General features: G+C 54.4%; 1 pseudogene; it reads right to left on the reverse strand.

Moving 5' to 3' along the window:
* Positions 1–19,515: 19,515 nt before the first annotated feature.
* LOC144166470 (uncharacterized) lies at positions 19,516–20,500 on the reverse strand (annotated as a pseudogene).

The raw sequence follows: 20,500 nt of genomic DNA on the forward strand, positions 1-20,500 counted from the left end.
TTAATTACAGCAAAATGTTTGCACCAAGAAAATTGATGAGCTATAGCGATCGCCATCCATCACGTTAAAACCACATTCTCGCAATCTGTGTTCCTTAACTGAAAGGTACAAACGTTGCTTTGTACATTGTTCGCGACGCTGTTTCGTCTCACTTTCTCTCGCAGCTTTTTTCAGTCTCTCGCAGGGCATATTGTCGCGGCATTAGTTTAGTATGCACTCGTACGGCTAAAGTCAAGCCTACGGATTTTCACGCGATGAAAGACTTCGCAACCACTTTGGCTCTTACTCGGAAATAATGTTGGGGCGTTGCTATACCCACCAGCACTCAATAAAACAGAGTACAGTGCACGTGCCACACACTTGTCTATAACAGCGAGTTCATCTTCATTGAACTACCTCTGAAAACGGCGGAAACAAGCTTTTACAAAAACTGTAAGGCCAAAACTGGTGGGTAAGATTTAAGAACGCCATGCCATAGTAGTTTTCTTTATATCCTTTTCGGGCGAGGAAGGATGAGGCTAGAAGTATGACAGTTGTGTTATAGATAAGTGTGTTGCTCTCTGTACATACTATATCACCGGTGGTTAAGGAGCTAGGGATAAAGGAGTGACAAAGAGGGAAAGGAAAACTGTTTAAGTTAGCTATCATTTTTGACAAGTGACTTTGAGGTACCCGCAACATTTTTGAAAGTACAAGGGCAGTCTCGCCAAAACTGAGAACCCTGCATGATGTAGTAATGTGACGGGTTGGCCTAGTTGATATTCCATTGCTCGAACAGTGGAGGGCAATAAAATGGACAGGGACTGTGAAAGGACAACACAAGTGCGCTACTACAACTGCAGTTTATTATACAGACACTCTTTTTTAAAAACAAGCTAAGGACAAATAAAACTGTGCAGAAAGAAAAAGAACAAATAAAGGGGTAATCACGTGTGATTAATTCTGCACGCTCAGACACCCATCAACCCATGCGCCATTGCAAAATTGAATTTCAGTTCAATTTCTCTGCCTGATGGTGCAAGTGATGCACGCCAATACACCTGTCTTATGCAGTCTTGAGTATTTGCTGCTTCTACTTTTTATTTTTTCATTGTTGAAGTTTGCTAATCGGCATAAAAACTACCTCCCTACTGTGCCGATCGCTCGATCGATTGCAGCGGGTGGAGCTGAGATTGGGTAAACCATTCAGGCATCATTGCAATGTACCTGGGACCCACTGCAGTGGCTATAGTGTTGTGCTGCTGAGACCAAGGACGCAGGTTCGATTCCCGGCCATGGCGGCTGCTTTTCTGATGGAGGCGGAAAGCAAAAACGCCCGTGTGGTCGAGATTCGGTGCACGCTAAAGATCCCCAGGTGGTCAAAATTAATCCCGAGCCCTCCACTACAGTGTGCCTTTAGCGAAGGTGTAGCTCTGGCACAAACCCCACAAACAATTATTCAAGCATTGTACCAGGTGAAGAAAAATTAATGTAAAAAGGTAGATAAGTTTGCATTGTTTTCCGTTCATGCAAATAAATTAAACATGCTGCTGGTCATAACAGAAATTTTAGGGTTCAGTTTTTTAGTATGAAGGCCTCTGGTACTAGTGCTCCCTTTAGTACGTGTGATCAAATGCTGTGTGCTGGCCACCAGACCCACTTGCAGCTGGCGAGAACATCTTGTACAGCCTTCTGCTCAGTTATTGTTGGCCAACTGCTAAGGCCCCTGTTGTCTACATAAGAGCTGCTTGAGAAGTAGTGCGTGTGTGTGTGCAAGTCACGCAAATCAGGTAGGCAGGCAGGTGAAAGTGTTATTTGATGTGTTAAACCCGAAATTAGACTGCTTATCTTTCCGGTTTATCAACCATTCTTTGGTGCTGTCTTCATGTGGCACCCAATTTGTGCTTCCCATTATAGCTACTCAGGACCATAGCCAGATTTTTTTGGGGGGGGGTATGGATTTTGGGAAGGGGGTAGTTTTCCCGAAGGCAACAGTAAGTATTGCTTACATGCTGCCTGGAAAAGGTTTCAGGAGGGGTTCAAACCCCCAAACCCCCCCCTCTGGGTACGGCCCTGTAGCTACTGCATGTAATTCAGAGTTCAGCTGACCATCATCTGAAGTGAAACTTTGCTTCTTTTGCAGCTGACCATGGCCACGGTGACTGCGACACACTGGGCCATCTTTGGATGTACAGAAAAATGGAGCAATAAATTTTTACACTTTAATAATGAAATACTTCTGTTGAATGGCTACCAGAAAACTTTTCTTTGAGATTTATGGGGCGATCAAAATTCATCACATAGAGGTAATTGCAGGGCATTATTTTCTAGTACCAGGGTCCTTTCACCCGACCGTGGTTCCCAAGAAAGACACGGAGTCCCTGGAAAACCACACCTTTACTGGAAGTCCCGTTCCCCCAAGGTCCGATCATCAGCAGGTCACGCTGTGCACACCTAGTCCAGCACTGTTGGCCATGTTCTAATCCAGGCCATGTCGTGCCACATCTTCGTCTTCCCCTGGGACATATCCCGTGGGATTGACCACCGCCACCATTGTCCGGTTACAATTTAAAACGACGCGCAAGGAGCAGTATAACGGATGAGCAGTTGTACACAAGCAAATTACATAGGCAAAGTTACACATGCCTTGATCCCCGGCTAGTCGTCATTTGTCTGGCTGAAGTGCAGAATAAATGTCTTTTCCATTTCTGACCATTTTGGTGTTGCCGTGTCACTTCCTCAGCAAGTGTGACAAGGTCATGCGAGGCGACAAAATGAGCCATAATGGAGTAAGGGATACAACAGGAGTTGCAAGTTGTTTGTTTTCATCACGTTACTATTAGTAGACTACCTATAACAAAGCTACCTTTTCAGTTCTTGTGAGGTTTCACTGTAAATGCCACGAAAAAGTAAATCCCTGTTACTCAAAGGGGCTTACTCTTCATTTTTTCATGAAGAAAAAATGAATGTTTGGTTCATTGGAATGACTGCCTCATTAGTATGACACTGGCACGCATTATGGGACGCAGTGCAACTGGCTGAGGCCAGCAAAAGCAAACGCAATTTAGGCAGGGCTTATGAGCTTGAAAAACAAGTTTTTTTTTCATTTTATAATAGTAAGAATCGGGTGAACAGTGGAACTTGAAAAACTTGTGTAAAATAAACAAAAGTACCAGTGTGCACACTATGCTTGTTAGAGCTGCTCAGCAGTATGGCGCTTTGGAGTTTTCTCACAACACTGGCCGATTGGCGTAAACGAAATCGTCTTAGATGACCCTATTTCTTGAGCATACCCTATATTTCACGAAACGATTACTACATGCTGTAACAAAGACAAGCCAGAAATACAAGCGAGGTGCAAATACGCTCAAAAACAAAGTGAGTATGGACAGTGGGCCTGAGTGCTATTCATGCGCCATCTAGAGGATGGGCGGTAAACGAAGCAATGAAATTATAAGGCATTTATTTTGCCACAGGGCATAGATGAGGGAGTAGGTGTTGATGACCAAAGTTAATTGAACATGAAAATGAATGATGATGAGGCCCATGTATCCATGAAGTGTATGCAGTTGCGTCGCCTACGCGGAGGCCTGTCACCGCAAGATGTTGCATCCTTGTTGGATGCAAGGCAAGCTTTCCCTATCCGCTGCAGCCCTAGTTAACGTGCTCGACATTCATTTCAAATACCTGCCCTGGATATATCATCGCTGACATCACAAGACACTATTTAGCGAGAGGATTGAAACTTTGGCTTAAATTGTGTAATCTCTCAATGAATAAGGCATCATTCGCTGCTTGGCAAGCAGTAGAGGCACTATAAGACACCCAATGTTGTGAGTGAAACTGGTATTTTGTCCTAATGGCCCCTTTAAGGCGAATAAAAGGTTTTCTCTATAACAGGATTTGTAGCAACTGTGAAACTTAGCAAAGAACTGTAATGTTGTGGCACAGCAGATAAGACGAACCATGGTTGAAGGTTATGAGCAATCTATTTACAACATTTACAAAATGGCCATGAGAGAGTCAGTGCTGGCTTCGCCCCCACAGAGCTTCTCCCTCGTCATTGTCATCAATGGTCAGCCATGGGAATTTTCGTCTACCATGCCCCGTGACAGAATGGCACCTGTAAAAATCAAGGAATGGTCAGGGTTACTCAATAAAGGCCAACGGTACTCACACTTCAGCTCGGCCAGATTTATCAATTTGTAGTAAGTACCACCCAACGCCGCCTGTATAAACATTGCCTGACACGTCACGTGCTTTTCAATAGGAAGGGTAGGGACGCTTAGTTCAGCCACTCATCCGCTATGTGGTGCGAGCCGGCGGACATTTCGCCTTACGTCACTGCTCTGGAGTCGCGAACGCTGCACCCACTTCTATGACGTGTGTCTGTCGGCTTGCCTGTTGGGTTTCAAGAGCCGTTTCACTCACATCTTAGGCCGGACGGGGCGATAGTTCGGGGGCGCGCTGGGGATCTTGTTCAACGTGTCGCTCGCTTTATACTTGCTGCATTTTCCCAAAGATAACCGACGGAGGAGGAACTGAATTCAATGTGTAAGAACATATTAATTGTCAGGTAGATAAATAGTGAACAGAAAAACGATATTTTAGGAAGGCACAGCCATTATTTTACTGATGTTTTTTTCTCTCTGGAGGATTTAGGGAGGAAAAAATTGCCGTCACATTTTTCACTCAGGCGCTCGCTTCTACCATTACTTTCGAAAAATATCACGTGCTTGTATCATGATGAGATGTTCATATGGAGAACATGCAACAGGGTTGCCGCTATTTAATACTGCAAAAATTCCTGAACAATTCGCAGCTTCTATGTTTTGATGCATAAATAAATAATTGGTTTTCTTCGTTTGCTGGTGTGATTAGTGGACCTGCTTGGTACACTGGTCATGCGCACGCACCTTGACAACAAATTTGTCACGTGTTTATATTTGGCAGAGGCACAAACAGTAACATTTAACAGCCTCTGAATGCATTGCAACACCACAACGAATGTGATGCACTGTGCGGAAGAAGCAGGACATGGAATATTATTGGGGCTCTTCGATTGTGCATAGTCTGTAGACGCTTCCTCGTATTAGTCCAAGGATCGTTCGTTTAATTTGTCCTCGCGGATCGAGTGTGAAACCTCGCGACAACAGTCTCGGGGCGGGTCAGCAAAGAATGAAGCGTAGAGGTATTAAAAGCATTGAACCGTAACAGACTGGTCGTATGTATTCACCACACTCACCATGTCGCATCGCTGGCGATCCGTTGGTCAACCGGCGCTGCTGAAAAACGACGACCGCACTTGCGCTACAACAAAGCCGCCATCACGCGAGAGACAAAAAAAAGAAGAAAAAAAAAGTATGCTTGAGGGCGCAGAGATCACGACCGAGCAGAGGTCTGGTAGCGAGAGTAGACTACGTTGTTTTTATTGTGTTTTATTGTGGAATGTGGCAGCAGCGAAGCTCTCGTCGAAAAGCGCGCCTGGAAAGCAAAATAATGAATACACAAAGAAAAAAAAGCCAACACGCTGATAATGATGGTGTGTTCGCGCATTCTAGCGTGGGTTTAGTGAAGCAGTGTTTGATTTCATTACTAATATGCCAAGTAGAGGGCGCCGCGCACTGCAGCCATTTTATTATGTTTTGATGATTTTGTTTGTTGTGATTTATTGATTTCGTTTTGGTATTTTCATTCTTTTGCTTTTTATGCTGAATTTGTGCTTTTTTGTTTGTATTTTCATTCCTTTCCTTCTGTGCTTTTTTGTTTGTATTTTCATTCCTTTGCTTTTTGTGCTGAATTTGTGCTTTTTTATTGTATTTTCATTATTTAGGTTTGCGCGCGCGCTTTCCGTGGCAATAGTCCCCGTATAGTTGTTTGTAAATTTCCGCGTGGCCCCTGCCAGGGTTTGGTTAACCGAGCCGCTCCCTGCCCCTCCGACACACACACACACATAAAAAAAAAACACACACACCCAAGCCGCTCCTGCCGCCCCCCCCCTCCCACAGACAGACACACACACACACACAACCAAGCCGCTCCTGCCGGCGCCCCCCCCTACCACTCACTCGCGCACACACACACACACACACACAATGTACTTCGCGCCTAGCAGTGTACCCTGAGCTTAGCAAGTGCAACTCGCAGCTATACCACCGAGCTTAACTACCCTTAATTTAAGCTAGCGCCCATTATTATTTCTAAATTAAGCTAACCACACCTGTCCCAATTAGGCTGAAATTCGGATGCTGCAGATGCCTCCTCCAATAGCCCCTGTTCAGTTGCAACACAGTGCTCAATTAAAATTAATTGCTGCTACAAGACGACCCTGGCCTGATTATTTGAGTAACAATGCGATACGAGCTCAAACTGCAACAATTTAACAGCAGAGAACCGTTATGCTCCAGTACAGGTTGTTTATCTTCTTGACAAGTATGCAAAATGAGCCCATTTTAAAGGAGCAGTACCAACACCCGCGCCCTGCCGACTGCACGAGCACCACGTGCAAGCGACTGAACAGGGGGCTATTTTTTCTGATCTACACACGCAGCAAACATGTCTCAAACTGCAGTGAAAGAAATCCAAACAGCAGCAGCACCCACAACACACAGGTCACTCACCATCCTCTTCGCTGGCAAAAGCAGCAGCTCGATACAAGTGAACGAATAATAGTGCGTGTTTGCGTTACACTGTGGTGCGCCGCGAAGATGAACTTTGCGACACTCGCAAGCTCGCGTTTAAACAAGTAGCAGCAGCAGCAGCAGCAAGCGTCGTCAAAATTCACCGTCGCGAGGCACCCATAAGAGAAACATTTTGGCAGCCCCCCATGTTTTCGTTTTTATTTCCGACGAACGTACCTGCGTGCGGGAGCAACCATACGCACGCGCCAGCTTCGTCCGCCCCGAGGTCGGAAAGCTGCTGCAGCAGCAGCGCCTGCACGAGAGAAGAGAGACCAACAGTTATTGTAGTAATGAGCAGGAGGAGTGTGTTGGACAACAAACGTAGCAGCGCGCGGCGCACGCAATTCGGCCCACATTTGCAAGATAATCACAGCCTCCTTCTTCTCTTCTCTGATAAATAACAACACTGCCATGCCGTTCGAGCATCTCAATAAAACATCAAGGCTTTGCAATAAAGACTCCGTCCCATTAAAGACTGCGTTAGCACGGTGACATAAGGCCTCGTGCTGCACACGAAATTACAAACACCTTTTGCAAAACGCGCGCAAAATGCGGCCACCACAAGCGGCGGTTTTTTTTTTCTCCTATTCCAATTTCCATTGTTTGAAGGACCTGCCCGCATTTCTTTTTGTAGCGCCCCGTTCGCACACGTGCGCTATCTGTCAAGATGAAAGCATAATGATAAGGAAACAGCCGCTAGATATTTTAAATTGCACAAACAACAGCAACGAGCCACCGCGTTCTTTTTTGTTTCCTCCATAACGCCATTGTTAAATGAAATAATGAACCTTGGGCGACGCGTTTGGAATCACATGCGTCTCAAATTATAGCGCGTTAGAGCTGCCCCGCGAAGGAGCAGTGAAAATAGCACTGTCACATTAGTTATTAAGCAGTGTCACCATAATAGGCTGCCGAAGCACAAGAAATGACTAACCGGCACCGTCAGCAGCACACACGGAGACCTAGCTCGCACCTCGCGTTACGCACGTCCGACTCCTCCGAAGGTTGGCGCCCAAAAGACAATATACATACATAAGTGGTTCAAGAGAAAAGGAAAGGAAATGCACTGGGGATATTATTGAGCCCAGCTGGGGGCTCACCTGCATACAACCCAGTGCGGGGGGAGGAGGAGGGGGATGAAAGATTAGAGGAGAAAAGGGGTGATGAAAGAGATAGGTAGGCTAGGAAATTAAAACGTGGAGCCTGTACTTAAAGCTAAGCGAAGCAGCAGCAGCAATGGCGCGGACAGCAGACGGCCGTCTACAGGCGCTTGTTGAGACCGGCGGCCTCCAAGTAGGTGAGCAGGTGGCGGAAAACCTCGCGGCGAGTTCCGGCGGGGCCCCTCGGGAACAGCAGACTCTCGACCTGCTGATAGGGCAGCCCAAGCCGCTCGTAGCGAAGTCTGCAGCACTCCTCGGTGTGCTGCAAACTCCGGGCAGGAGCATAGCAGGTGCTCCACAGTCTCGGGCTCGGGATAGTGGGCACAGGAGAGGGAGGAGCAGCGGCCTTGGTGGTGCAGTCTGGCTGCCACGTCACAGCAGTTGAGCCGCAGTCGGAGCAGCAGGCTGCGGTCGTCCCTGCTTAGACGCCCCGGGAGGACCCGAGGGGCCTGGCCACTCACCACACGGCGATCTGGGTGCATGGTGAGGGCCACTCGGGTCAGCTGCTGCCGTGCGGTGTCGTACAGTGTGACGTCCCGGGAGACGGGAGTGTCCTGCTGGTGGGCGCCCTTGGCCAGGGCGTCAGCCTCCTCGTTGCCCAAGATGCCCATGTGTGATGGCAGCCACTGCAGTTGAACATGGCAGCCGCCCGAGGCCACTGCATGTAGTTTGGCCGCCAGCGACGTCTCCACGTACCCGCAGGAGCTGGACGGCTGGTCTGCCTCTCGCAGTCGTAGAAGGGCTGGCCGGGAGTCCGTCAAGACCAGGGCCTCGCTGTCCTGGCTTGCCCGCTCGAGCAGCAGGTCTGCGGCCAGGTGGAGGCCGGCCAGTTCCGCCGTGGTTGATGACGCGGGGAAGGGCAGTCGGCATGTTCGGCTGGCGCCGACCGCAGGAGCCGTGCAGGCGGCTGCCGCGTTGCCCGTGTGGGGCAGCACCGAGCCATCCGTAAAGACGTGCAGGCGGCGGCCGCTGGGGTCCTCTTGCAGCAAGGCAGCCACCTCTTGGTAGATGGCCGCATGGGGGGTGGAGCGCTTGCTGCGCACCCCAGGAAGCTTGGTGGCAATCTGTAGGGCCTCCCTCGTGCCAGGCGGAGGCGGCTCCAGACGGGGCCGCTGCGGCACTGCGATGTTTTCGTCGTAGATCTGCAGCAGCATGCCCATCTGCGAGTCCGGCCGGCCGCGGAACCGCTGCAGCAGGGCAGCTCCGTCCAGGGACTTCCGCAGCCGGTCAATGTGGCGCAGACCCGTCTGGAGGGCCCGCATCTCGATGGGCCATGTGGCTGCCTCAGTGTGGGTGGCCGCCACGGGAGAGTGCCTGGGGAGGCCCAGACAGAGCCGGATGGCCCGATGCTGGTCCAGTTCGAGCTGCTCCCACCGGCGGCGCGTCAAATGCACAAGAGGCAGTGCATACAGCACGGCCGACGAGGCCATGCTGCTGTAGATGCGGAGCGCCACCTGGTGGGAGCACCCGTTGCCGCGGGCGAGCAGCTGCCGCACTCCGTGCAGCACCCCAGCAGCACGCTTCCGCAACGCCTTCATGGCCGGGATCCATGACAGCCGGCAGTCTACGAGCAGGCCCAGGTAGGTGACCTGGCGGCGCCATGGGAGGGGCTTGCCGTTCAGCCGGAACTCGGGCGTCTTACGGCGGGCGGCCTGCCCTCTCGGGTGCAGCATGAGTGCCTGCGTCTTGGCCTCGGACAGCACCAGGCCGCGGCTTGCCAGGAAAGCCGCGACCGAGTCCAGTGACGTCTGCAGGCATGCCCTCACGTGCCTGTTCTCCTCGGTGGGCCCGTGCGTCCAGATGGCGACGTCATCAGCATAGACCGCAATCCCCACTGGATACTGGAGGCCAGCGGGGATGCAGTCTGGAAGCGGGTCCAGCACCAGGTTGAACAAGAAGGGGCTTAGCACGCCCCCCTGGGGCACCCCAGATCAGACGTCCCGTGGGCTGCTGGTTGCCCGGCCGACCTTGACCCGGAAGGTTCGACCAGCCTGGAAAGCCCGCACGTAGCCCCTGAGGTGCCCCACGATGCCCATGCCGTCCAGCGCCTACAGGATGGCAACGTGCAGGACAGTGTCGAACGCCGCCTTCATGTCGAGCAGCAGGAGGTAGGCCACCTCCTTTTCGTGTTGGGCCTGCCCGAGCATGGAGACGACGTCGCCCAGGGACTCAGCAGTGCAGCGGTGCCGCCTGAAGCCGCTCTGCTGCTCCCGGAACACTGCCCGCTGGTCGGCGATCCACCGCAGGCGCGCCAGGGCCACGTGCTCCAAGACCTTGCCCGCCGTGGAAGTGAGAGACACCGGCCGGTAGGACTCTGGCTCCGATGGTGGCTTGCCCACCTTCAGGATTGGGGACACCAGGCCAACCAGCCAGGCTGCCGGGAGGATGCCCGTTGTCCTGGAGCGGTTGAAGAGCAGCAGGAGCGGCCCCAGGTGGGTGACGTCCAGGTTGCGCAGCATCTGGTACGTCACCCCATCAATTCCTGGGGCGCTCCTGCGTTTGGTGCATCGGTCCAGGGCGGCCTGCAGCTCCCGCAAGGTCAGCTCCGTGGTGCACAGGGCCACAACTCGGGGCTCCGGCAGGACAGCAGCAGCGACGTTCCGCCGGACGGGGGCAGGCAGGCGGGCCTGGACAGACTGGGCGAACTGGTCCGCGAAGAGCTCAGCCAGGCCCGCCTCGGTGATGTCCCGGGCGATGGCAGCCATTTGCAGTGGGCGTCGACTGGTGGTGGTAGGGCGCAGCAAGGGCTTGAAAACACGCCAGGCCCTGGCTGGGTCTCTGCCCGAGTCCAGGGATGAGCAGAGGGACTCCCAGCCCTGCGTGCGCCGCTTCCGAGCCCGTCGTCTACACTGGGCGTCTGCTCGTCGCTGCTCAGTCCAGTCACTTGGGCGCCCGCTCCTGATGGCACGCCGCTGCAGCTGGTTGCGGCGCGCCCGGAGCCGGAGGAGCTCCAAGTCTGGCAGTGCCATGCAGAGGGGTGCCTCCCCTCGTACCGTTGCCTTGTCCGCACGACCGCTGCCAGGAAGTCGGGCTCCGGATCATCCAGGCACTTGGACACCTCCTTCCGGAAACTGGACCAGCTGACGACGGCATAGACCCTGGTGTCGGCACGCCTGCGGTCGCCCCTCGGGGTGACCAGAATGGGGTAATGGTCTGACCCCCAGGTGCTGCTGGCAGTCTCCCAGCAGTAGGGTAACCGCTGCGACACCAGGGTCAGATCGATGTGGGACAGCTGGGTGGAGCCCCGTTGGCCAGGGCGCACGAAGGTGGGGCTGCCCGTGTTGGCCACAAACAGCCCGCAGGAGGTGGCGGCGTCCAGGAGGTCTCGGCCGCGGCAAGTGGTGCGGGGGCTGCCCCAGGCCGGGTGGTGGGCGTTAAGGTCCCCACACACTACGGCGTCAGGGCGTAGGAGTGGGCGCAGTCGGCACAGTGCCGTGGCGTCCCAGGGGCGTGCTGGCCACCCGTGGCGTCCCAGGGGCGTGCTGGCCGCACGTACACGCTGGCCACGGTGGTGTCCGTGGTCCCCATGCGCACAGTGACAGCGGCGCACTGCATGGGGCCCTCAGTGACCAAGGCCAGGTTGACCGGGGTGTGGCTCAGTGCTGCCCGCACATAGACGGCTGCGTGAGACTTGCCTGGTGCATGGGTGTCGTCCATGCAGGGGTAAACGCTGCAGTTGCGCCAAAAGCAGCTAGTGGGGCTGGGGTAGCACACGTAGCCTGGCAGGCGCGGGGAACCACCACGGACGTATGCCTCCTGGAGGGCCACCACGTCGAATTGTTCCCTCAGCAGGTGGTCCACCAGCTCTGCATGGCGTGGCCCCAGATGGTTGCAGTTCCACTGCAGGATGCGTGGCCGCTGGACTGTCCTGCAGGGTCTGCTAGCCATGCTGGGGGGCTGGAGTGGAGGTTACGGAAGCCAGGACAGCAGTGGCCGCCAGACGGTCGGGGTCGTCAGCAGGCAGGCGGCCCAACAGGCTGTGAACCAGGGCCAGGAGGAGTGGCACCAGCTGGTCCTGGCTGGGGGCGGCGGGGCCTGCTGGCAGCGGACTGACTTCCGCTGCCGCTGCGGCAGTCCGTGGTTGGTGGTAGGTTGCTGCTGCGGGCTGCTGTGGTGCTGCTGCTGCTGGCTGCTGTGGCGCTGCTGCTGCTGCTGAGTGTCGTGCTGCTGCGGGTTGGAGCTACGCCTGGCCATGTCGGCGTAGCCCGGGAGCTGCTGGCCAGCGCGTACTGATGCAACAGCCACAGCACGGGGCACAGGCTGGGGCGCCCGTGCCATAGCTGTGGCCACCTGACGTTCCTGCTGCCAGCGGGGGCAACGAGGGTTGTCGACGGCGTATGCACCACCACAGTTGGAGCAGCGGGGGGCAGAAGCGGTTTACTGATCAGAAGCGTGGCCGCCACCGCAGCGCGCACACCTCTCCTTGCCCCTGCAGCAGGCCGTCACATGGTCAAGGCGGCCACAGCGAGCACACTGTGTGGGCCGCGGCCTGCAGCCCCGCACAGGCAGCAGCAGCTTGAAGATGGCCACGAAGTGGGGCGGGGAGGAGGAGGCGAACTCCAGCAGCAGCGCACCATCCGTCTTCCGCACCACACTGCACACCGCCACCTCACAGTCACAGTGGGCGAGGATCTCGTCCGTTCCCAGGCGAGGGTCAACACCAAAAACAAGGCCGCGGCTCGTGCCTCGTTTCGCGGGGCGGCCGGCGCGGACAGCAATGCCAGCTATGGACTGTGTGCCCAATAGCGCACCAAGGCACTCGTCCGTTTCGGCGTCGGCCGCCACTACGTTCAAGCGGGTGTTTACCCTCACCTGGGAAACTCCAGAGGTGGCGGCGAGCTCCCGAGCGATGGCCTCCCTCGATGTGGCCAGGAATGAAGCAGCGCTGTCAGCAGGGCGGAAGAGGCAGGTGCCGGCGGCCGGCAGCGTGATGGGGCGCCGCGCAGCCACTTTCCTGGCCTTCCGCTTGGCTGCCTTGCTCCTCTGGGTGACCCACTGCCCCTCCTCATCCTGGCCAGGAAGTTTGGAAGGCGTGGGGCCACCCGAACGGCCGCCGCAGGCCGCCGCGTGCGCGAGCGCAGAGTCGGGAGGCAGTTTGTTTACCTCCTGGGCGCCGCCATCTTGCGCGGCGGCCTGAGCGGAGGAGATGGCAGCGGTGGCGACGCTGGGAGCGAGCGGCTGCAAGGGAGAGCTCACCGAGGCGACCGCGCTGCCAGGAGAGGGGGCGGCCTGCAGGATGGGCTCGTCCAGGAGAGGGGGAGCGATGACGGCTGGCGCAGCCGCGAGGAGGAGTCGGGCCGGCGCGAGCAAGGCCGGGCGCCCTCGTGACGTCACGACTGCCTCCCAGCCGCGGGCGCGTCGCTTCGAGGAGGGAGCAATGGCGGCCGCTCGACGCGGCGCTGCCTCCATGGCGTCGCGCTCGTCGTCGCTGGGTGCCCGGCCAGAATCCAAGCCATCCGATGGTTCCCGCTGGAGCTTGGCACACAGCGCCTCGTCCATGGGCTCCGTCGGTGGTTGGGGAAGGTCAGCTGGGGCATAGTTTTGGGCGCTAGCACTCTTGGGCAGTGCAGGGGCCACGTGCACGCCGACCATATCCAGGGCTGGCTCGGCGTGCTGCTCGCTGGTCTGGGGCGGCGGCGGAGGTGCCGGCGGGTCGCCCAGACAACCGATCAGTTTCTGGGCCCGTAGCTGCTGCTGCAGGATGCCCGCGCAGGAAGCCATCAGCTTCTCAAGGCTGCGGGAGAACCCCACGCTATTGCTACGGCGATGGATAGCAAACGCGCGTGCAGCAGCAGCACTTGTTGACGGCGGCCGCAAGCTGCCGCCCGTCGTCGGCATGGTCCCGCACGTACACGATAACACAGTTCACTTCGCGGTTCGGGGCACGAGCGAGGCGGGCGCACAAACACACGAACTGCGCAGTCAGGGCGACGCGCGACGCGTCGACATAATCCACGATAGCAGCGGCGCGCACGTACACGTAGATCGCGGCCCCGATCGAGCACACAAACAGCGCAGTCAGCGCGACGCGTCCGCATAATCCACGATAGCCGGCGGCGCGCGCACGTACACGTAGATCGCGGCACCGAACGAGGCAGGAGCGAGCGAAAACACAACCTCACGCCTCGGCGGTTCGAGCGAGCCAAAAGACATACATACATACATAAGTGGTTCAAGAGAAAAGGAAAGGAGATGCACTGGGATATTATTGAGCCCAGCTGGGGGGTCACCTGCATACAACCCAGTGCGGGGGGGGAGGGGGGGAAGGAGGGGGATGAAAGATTAGAGGAGAAAAGGGGTGATGAAAGAGATAGGTAGGCTAGAAAATTAAAACGTGGAGCCTCTACTTAAAGCTAAGCGAAGCAGCAGGAGCAATGGCGCGGACAGCAGACGGCCGTCTACAGGCGCTTGTTGAGACCGGAGGCCTCCAAGTAGGTGAGCAGGTGGCAGAAGACCTCGCGGCGAGTTCGGGCAGGGCCCCTCGGGAACAGTAGACTGCCACCTCTGTTCGCTGGACAGCACTATCTATCTAAGTGGTTCGATGAAAAAGGAAAAGAAAATGGACTGGGGATATTATTGAGCCCATCTGGGGGCTCACCGACATACAAGACAGCACGGAAACGCGCGCACGCGATTGGCTGGAGACGGAGCGCGCTTCTGATTGGTCGCGCCGCAACCGCCTCTTCCCCTCTTTTCGATGCTTGAATGCTGAAAACTGCACTTTTTTTCCGTGCCCCAAATTTGCGCCCCTGCGGTTACCGAACGAAAAAAGCTATCGATTTCATTCAAACGCTGTGTTGTTGCGCGCAACGTTTTCTCTTATCTGTCCAAAAATGGTAAACCTGGCCCAAACTGCGGTCCGGCTATGACGCGAAATGTCCGACTCACCATAAACGAGAGTGCCAGCAGCCGCCGCCGCCGCCGCGGCGAAGCTCTTCCCACCCTCCGCGGTCGCTAGGATGCTGGAAATGGACAATTTTCGTCGCCACGTAAATTCGCCTCCCCACAGTTTCCGAACAAAAAGAGCTATCAATTCCATTCAAATTTTGCCCTGTTGCGCCTTGTGTTTTCTCTTACCTGAGCAAAAATGGTGAACGTGGTGCAAATTGCGGCCTGGCTACGACGCAAAATATTTTGCTTACCATGCAGATTTTGCGAAGGAAATAAGCTATCGATTTCATTTAAAGCATGCCCTCTTGCGCAAGACGTCTATTCTTACCTGCGAAAAATTCACACACCTGGTGCGAACCACAGTTGGGCTGCAGAAGGAAACGTGGGGCACACCATAACCGATCTTGGGGCCCACCACTGCACGCCCCTTGCAAGGTGCTGGTTTGAAAAACAAAACCGTTTGATAACTTTGCATTTATCGACCTCCGATTGGCCCTGTGAAGGTGACGCGGGCTCCCTGTTCGTATATTTTGCTGTTCGCGGGGGCCCGACGCCGCGCTCCGCGTCGTCGCCACACGACAGCGGTTTGCGCCGACTTACGAAACGACGCGCGGGCCTTGGAAAGCTGTTTTCGGCTTCAAACTGAAATTTATTTATAGGGACCGGGCGGCCGTTGTATGGCACCACCGTCGTTTCAGCGAACAGCGCCGCCCGTGGCGAACCGCTCGTCAGTGGAATGCCGGTGGCGGTCAGCGCAGCGTAGTTGTGCATAGCTTTCTGTCGTTTTTCTGTGGTGCGGCTTGCAAGGGTACGTAACCCCACGGGCATTTTTCAGGTCGGTAAATCTTGAGCGTGGATGTGACGTTTACGAGGCATGCCATGTGTGTTATTCACGCCCATACTCAGTATTTAGAAATAGCAGACGACGCTCAATGCGCCAAGCTGGAAGTCAAGCTGGAAGTGAAAGTTCGTTGCGTCATGCAATTTTTTCATGCCTGTATGCAGTTTCGCGAATCGAGGAGTATATTGCCGCTAAATGCTCCCACAAAGCCGGTGTGCAACCGATTTAGGAATGCTGCGGCGCTGGCCTTTGGCAGTTGATGACGAAACGGCGTCGACGTCGTGCACAAGCGAAAGACAGAGTTGGGGGGTGTCATGATAGTAGAACGTTATTGCTTGTCGTGGAGAAGCATTGCTTTACAAGAATTGCAATGGTTGCTGGCTAGTTGGTAAATGGGTTTTCAAAAACCAATTCCTGCGTGGCTGAAGGACGCAAGACAGGAGGGTACCCGAAACCTGCACTCAGCTTCACAACTGAATGCTGCGGTCGGTTTACAAGCTGCCACCTACGATTGAAAAATCATCCACACCTCCGTCTAACGACGATGATGGTTTATCGCAAAGCTCTATCGTATGGGTTTCCTTGGTTGCCTTCTGGATTTAAACTTTGACAAGTTAAGCGTCGAATTTGACCAGCACGCAGTTTGGTCTTTTGATTTGCAGCGTCTTTGACTTTGACCATTTGCCATTCGATTTCGCACGAAGAAAGCTTTGTGTTCAACCATCATGATCATTACATGGAGGGCTAGATGATTTTGCTGTTTAATTTTGAACTTCCATGCCCCCTCTCCAAATCTAAACTTTTTCTAGCGTGTCGGAAATGTGTCTGTGGTGGAGGACTCGGGCTCATGCACCCATATTTGAGGCAACTAATCGCGCGTTTTTTGGTGTCTTCACCAGGCATTACACGATTTTTTTTAGGTACTCTGTAAAGAATACTTAAGCATTAAAAAACACCGGCTGACGTTAACACTGCAAGATTTTTTAACTATCGGTGCCACCCTTTATTCTACGCAGGTGGTAAAACGGGAAGGGGAGGAGGGATGGTTTGTAGCTTGGGCTTTTGAGTTGGTGAATAACTCTGGCTCTTGATAAAATGACCACCACAAACGTGGGATTTCCACTTCGGCTTTCAGGCTCCCATGATGTCAGTGTCGCTCACCAAAACCCAAGGTACAAAGCTTACGGTTACAGAAAGTGTAAACTACCGCAACATTTCTACGGCTACACGGTAATCCATCTCGGATGCAGGTGCCTTTCTATTTAAAGCACACGCATCGAGGTATCCCAGCGCTAAGGCTGGCGTGGAAACCGTAGTCATTGAAACCAGTGAAGATAATTTAAAGAGGTAGAAATGAATAATAATATTGCTAATAGTTTTATTCCTACTCAGATCGCGCGGAGCCAGGCGCAGAGCGCTGCAAAAAGCGCACGTATCAATGTACCCCTTTCCCAACTTTACAAGCATCCAATAAGTTTGCGTAGCCGTTAGTGCATTTAAGAAGAAAATATTACCAATAATAGTAGTTTTATTCGTACTCAGAACGGGTGGAGCCAAGCGCAGATCGCTGCAAAAAGCGCTCATGCCATTGCAGCCGATACCCAACTTTAGACGCGTCCGACAAGTTTACGTAGTCATTACTGCATATAAGAACCCAACACACCTGTCTAGACTTCGTTTCATCTCACATGTGTGCTCACAACGACACCAAAACATACAAAGCACCGAAGCAAACACGACAAAAACAACGGGAGGCTGTGTATTCCAATGCACCGGCTCATTCCACTGACGAGCGGAGGGCCGAGTGGTGGCGCCACCCGTCCAGCTGCCCGGTCCCTATTGTTCGCGTAAAATTCACGCGTACCATCGTGTTTCTGCGGCTCGTTGTAAAACAAAAAAAAACAAAGCAAAAAAAAAAACGTATAGCTCAGCACGGTGAGACGCTTTTCCCCCTGTCCACAGCCCGAGAAGCATTTGTAAACAAAGCGAAACACGCAAGAATGACGAAAAACGTGTCTTGGACGCCCCGTAACTTATCAACTGAGCGACGCTCGCGCAAGCGGCGCATGTTTTCCGATTCTACAACTCCTGTTCTCTCGATTGAACCGTGTTTCGAGTGTCTGGACTTTGATTAACGACCCCGCAGGGCACCGCAAAAGACCCCGGGCGCGCTTGGTCCGCGCGGGCAGATCAAGGCTCTTTCGCGGCCAGCTCCAAAACCAAGGGGGTCAGGCGAACTAAAATCGCACTGAAACGTTTGCCGGGGCCTCTACTTTACTGTCGCTGCTCGTTCGGTCCTCCCACTCGTACGGAAAGGGCTCGCACAAGAATTACAACCCGAGCGGTAGGCCTCGCGCCGACCACTTCGGCCGCGCCGCGTCGGAGTTCTGGCGCTGGCATCGTAACCGTTCGACGAACTGAAACGGTAATTGCACCATCGCGTAGATCTAAGAATAAGCTTTCCAACGAGTGGTCTCACGACGCCGTGAGGACGTTTGTCTGCCCGCCAGCGAGCGGCGGAGGAGCGAGAACCTCGCCTGGGACACTGAAAAGTCGCGTTCGCCATGTTAATCGGCTTGCAGCTGAACTTTCCTTGCTCTCACGTGAAATTCACGCATACCATCGTGTTTCTGTGGCTCGGAGGAACCAGAAAAGTTTAAGCTCAGCACGGTGAGACGATGTCCTACCTCTCCACAGCCCGGGAAGCATTTGTAAACAAAGCGAAACGGGCGAAATTGACGAAAAACGTGTCTTGAACGCCTCGTAGACTATCAACTAAACGGCGCACACGCCAGCGGCGCATGTTTTCCAATTCTACGACTCCTGTTCTCTCGATTGAACTATGTTTCAATTGCCTGGGCTTTGATTAACGACCCCTAAGGGGGCCGCAAAAGACCCCGGGCGCGCTTTGTCCGCGCGGGCAGTTCAAGGCTATTTCGCTGCCAGCTCCCAAACCAAGAGGGCCAGGCCAACTAAAATTGCACCGAAACGTTTGCCAGGGCCTATACTTTATTGTCGCTGCTCGTTCCAGCCTCTCAGTTGTATGGAAATTACTTGTAAAGGGGCTACAACCCGAGCGGTCGGCCTCGCGCCGACCTTTCCTTCCGCGCCGCGTCGGAGTTTTGGCACTGGCATCGTCACCGTTCGTCGCACGAAAACGAAAATTGCACCATCGCGTAGCCCGACGAATAAGCTTTCCATCGAGTGGTCTCACGACGCCGTGAGGACGTTTTTCGGCCCGCCAGTGAGCGGCGGAGGAGCGACAACCACGCCTGGGACACTGAATAGTCGCGTTCGCCATGTTCATCGGCTTGCAGTTGACATTTCCTTATTCTCACGTGAAATTCACGCATACCTCTCAGTCGTACGGAAGTGGCTTGTAAAAGGGCTACAACCCGAGCGGTCGGCCTCGCGCCGACCTTTTCTTCCGCGCCGCGTCGGCGTTTTGCGCTGGCATCGTCACCGTTCGTCGCACGAAAACGAAAATTGCACCATCGCGTAGCTCTAAGAATAAGCTTTCCAACGAGTGGTCTCACGACGCCGTGAGGACGTTTTTCGGCCCGCCAGCGAGCGGCGGAGGAGCGAAAACCACGCCTGGGACACTGAAAAGTCGCGTTCGCCATGTTAATCAGCTTGCAGCTGAAATTTCCTTATTCTCACGTGAAATTCACGCATACCATCGTGTTTCTGTGGCTCGCAGTAAAAAAAAAACGTTAGTTCAGCACGGTGAGACGATTTCCTACCTCTCCACAGCCCGACAAGCATTTGTAAACAAAGCGAAACGGGCGACATTAAAAAAAAAACGTGTTCTGGACGCCCGTAACCTATCATATAAACGGCACACACGCCAGAGGCGCATGTTTTCGAATTCTACAACTCCTGTTCTCTCGATTGAACCGTGTTTCGATTGCCTGGGCTTTGATTGACGACCCCTCAGGGCGCCGCAAAAGAACCCGGGCGCGCTTCGTCCGCGCGGGCAGATCAAGATAATTTCGCAGCCAGCTCCAAAACCAAGAGGGCCAGGCCAACTGTTGTCCGACAGATGGCAGCATCGTGCGGGTATCTGTGGGCCACAGCCACGGCTGCTGCGGCAGCGAGGAGCGAAGCTGCAGTGCCTTTGGTTTTTCTTTGTTTGTTTGCTTGTTTTTACTGCTGTGTGTGTGTGTTTGCGCTGCAATCGTGCGATTAAGAATGCATTGAGGAGGAGGACGCGAGATGGGTGTGGCGTGGCATGCTTCCGTCGCCATGGCAAACTGTTGGTGTGGTCCCATCAGGACCGGGTGGTTAATTAAAAAAAAAAGGATGAGGCGGGCTTCCGCAGAAGTCATTCACTTTTTGGAAGAAGCTGGCTTCTTGGGGGCTTTCTTGGTCGCTTTGGGCTTCTTGGGGCTCTTGGGAAGGGACGCCTTTTTCTCTGCCTTGGGCTTTTTCGCGGCCGCTTTCTTGGGCTTCTTCGCACCAGCAGCGGGGGCGCGCTTGGGCTTTGCCGTCGCGGTGGTCTTGTTGGCTCGCGGTTTCTTGGTGCCCGAAGGCTTCTTCTAGCCTGCCGCCGCCGCCGCCGCCGCTTTCTTCTTCTTCTCGCCGGCAGACGATGATTGTGCTGAAGCAGAGGAGGACAGCTTGAACGAGCCACTGGCGCCTTTACCCTTGGTCTGCACGAGCCCGCCGGACGCGACGGCAGACTTGAGATACTTGCGGATGAATTGAGACAGCTTCTCGACGTCCACTTTGTAGGTGCCAGCCATGTACTTCTTGATGGCTTGCAGGGACGAACCCCCGCGCTCTTTGAGGGCACCGATGGAGGCGGTGACCATGACCGAAACCTTGGGGTGCGTAGGCGCTGATTTGGGCTTGCCGGATCCGCGGGGCGCAGCCTTCTTTTTGGGGCTCTTGGGAGCCGAAGACGGTGCCGCCGTAGGGGCACGCACTTGGCTGGTTTCTTGAGACAT

This window comes from Haemaphysalis longicornis, unplaced genomic scaffold (assembly GCF_048455015.1).
Source record: "Haemaphysalis longicornis isolate Haplotype H1 unplaced genomic scaffold, Haemaphysalis longicornis Haplotype H1 scaffold_173, whole genome shotgun sequence".
Taxonomy (NCBI): domain Eukaryota; kingdom Metazoa; phylum Arthropoda; class Arachnida; order Ixodida; family Ixodidae; genus Haemaphysalis; species Haemaphysalis longicornis.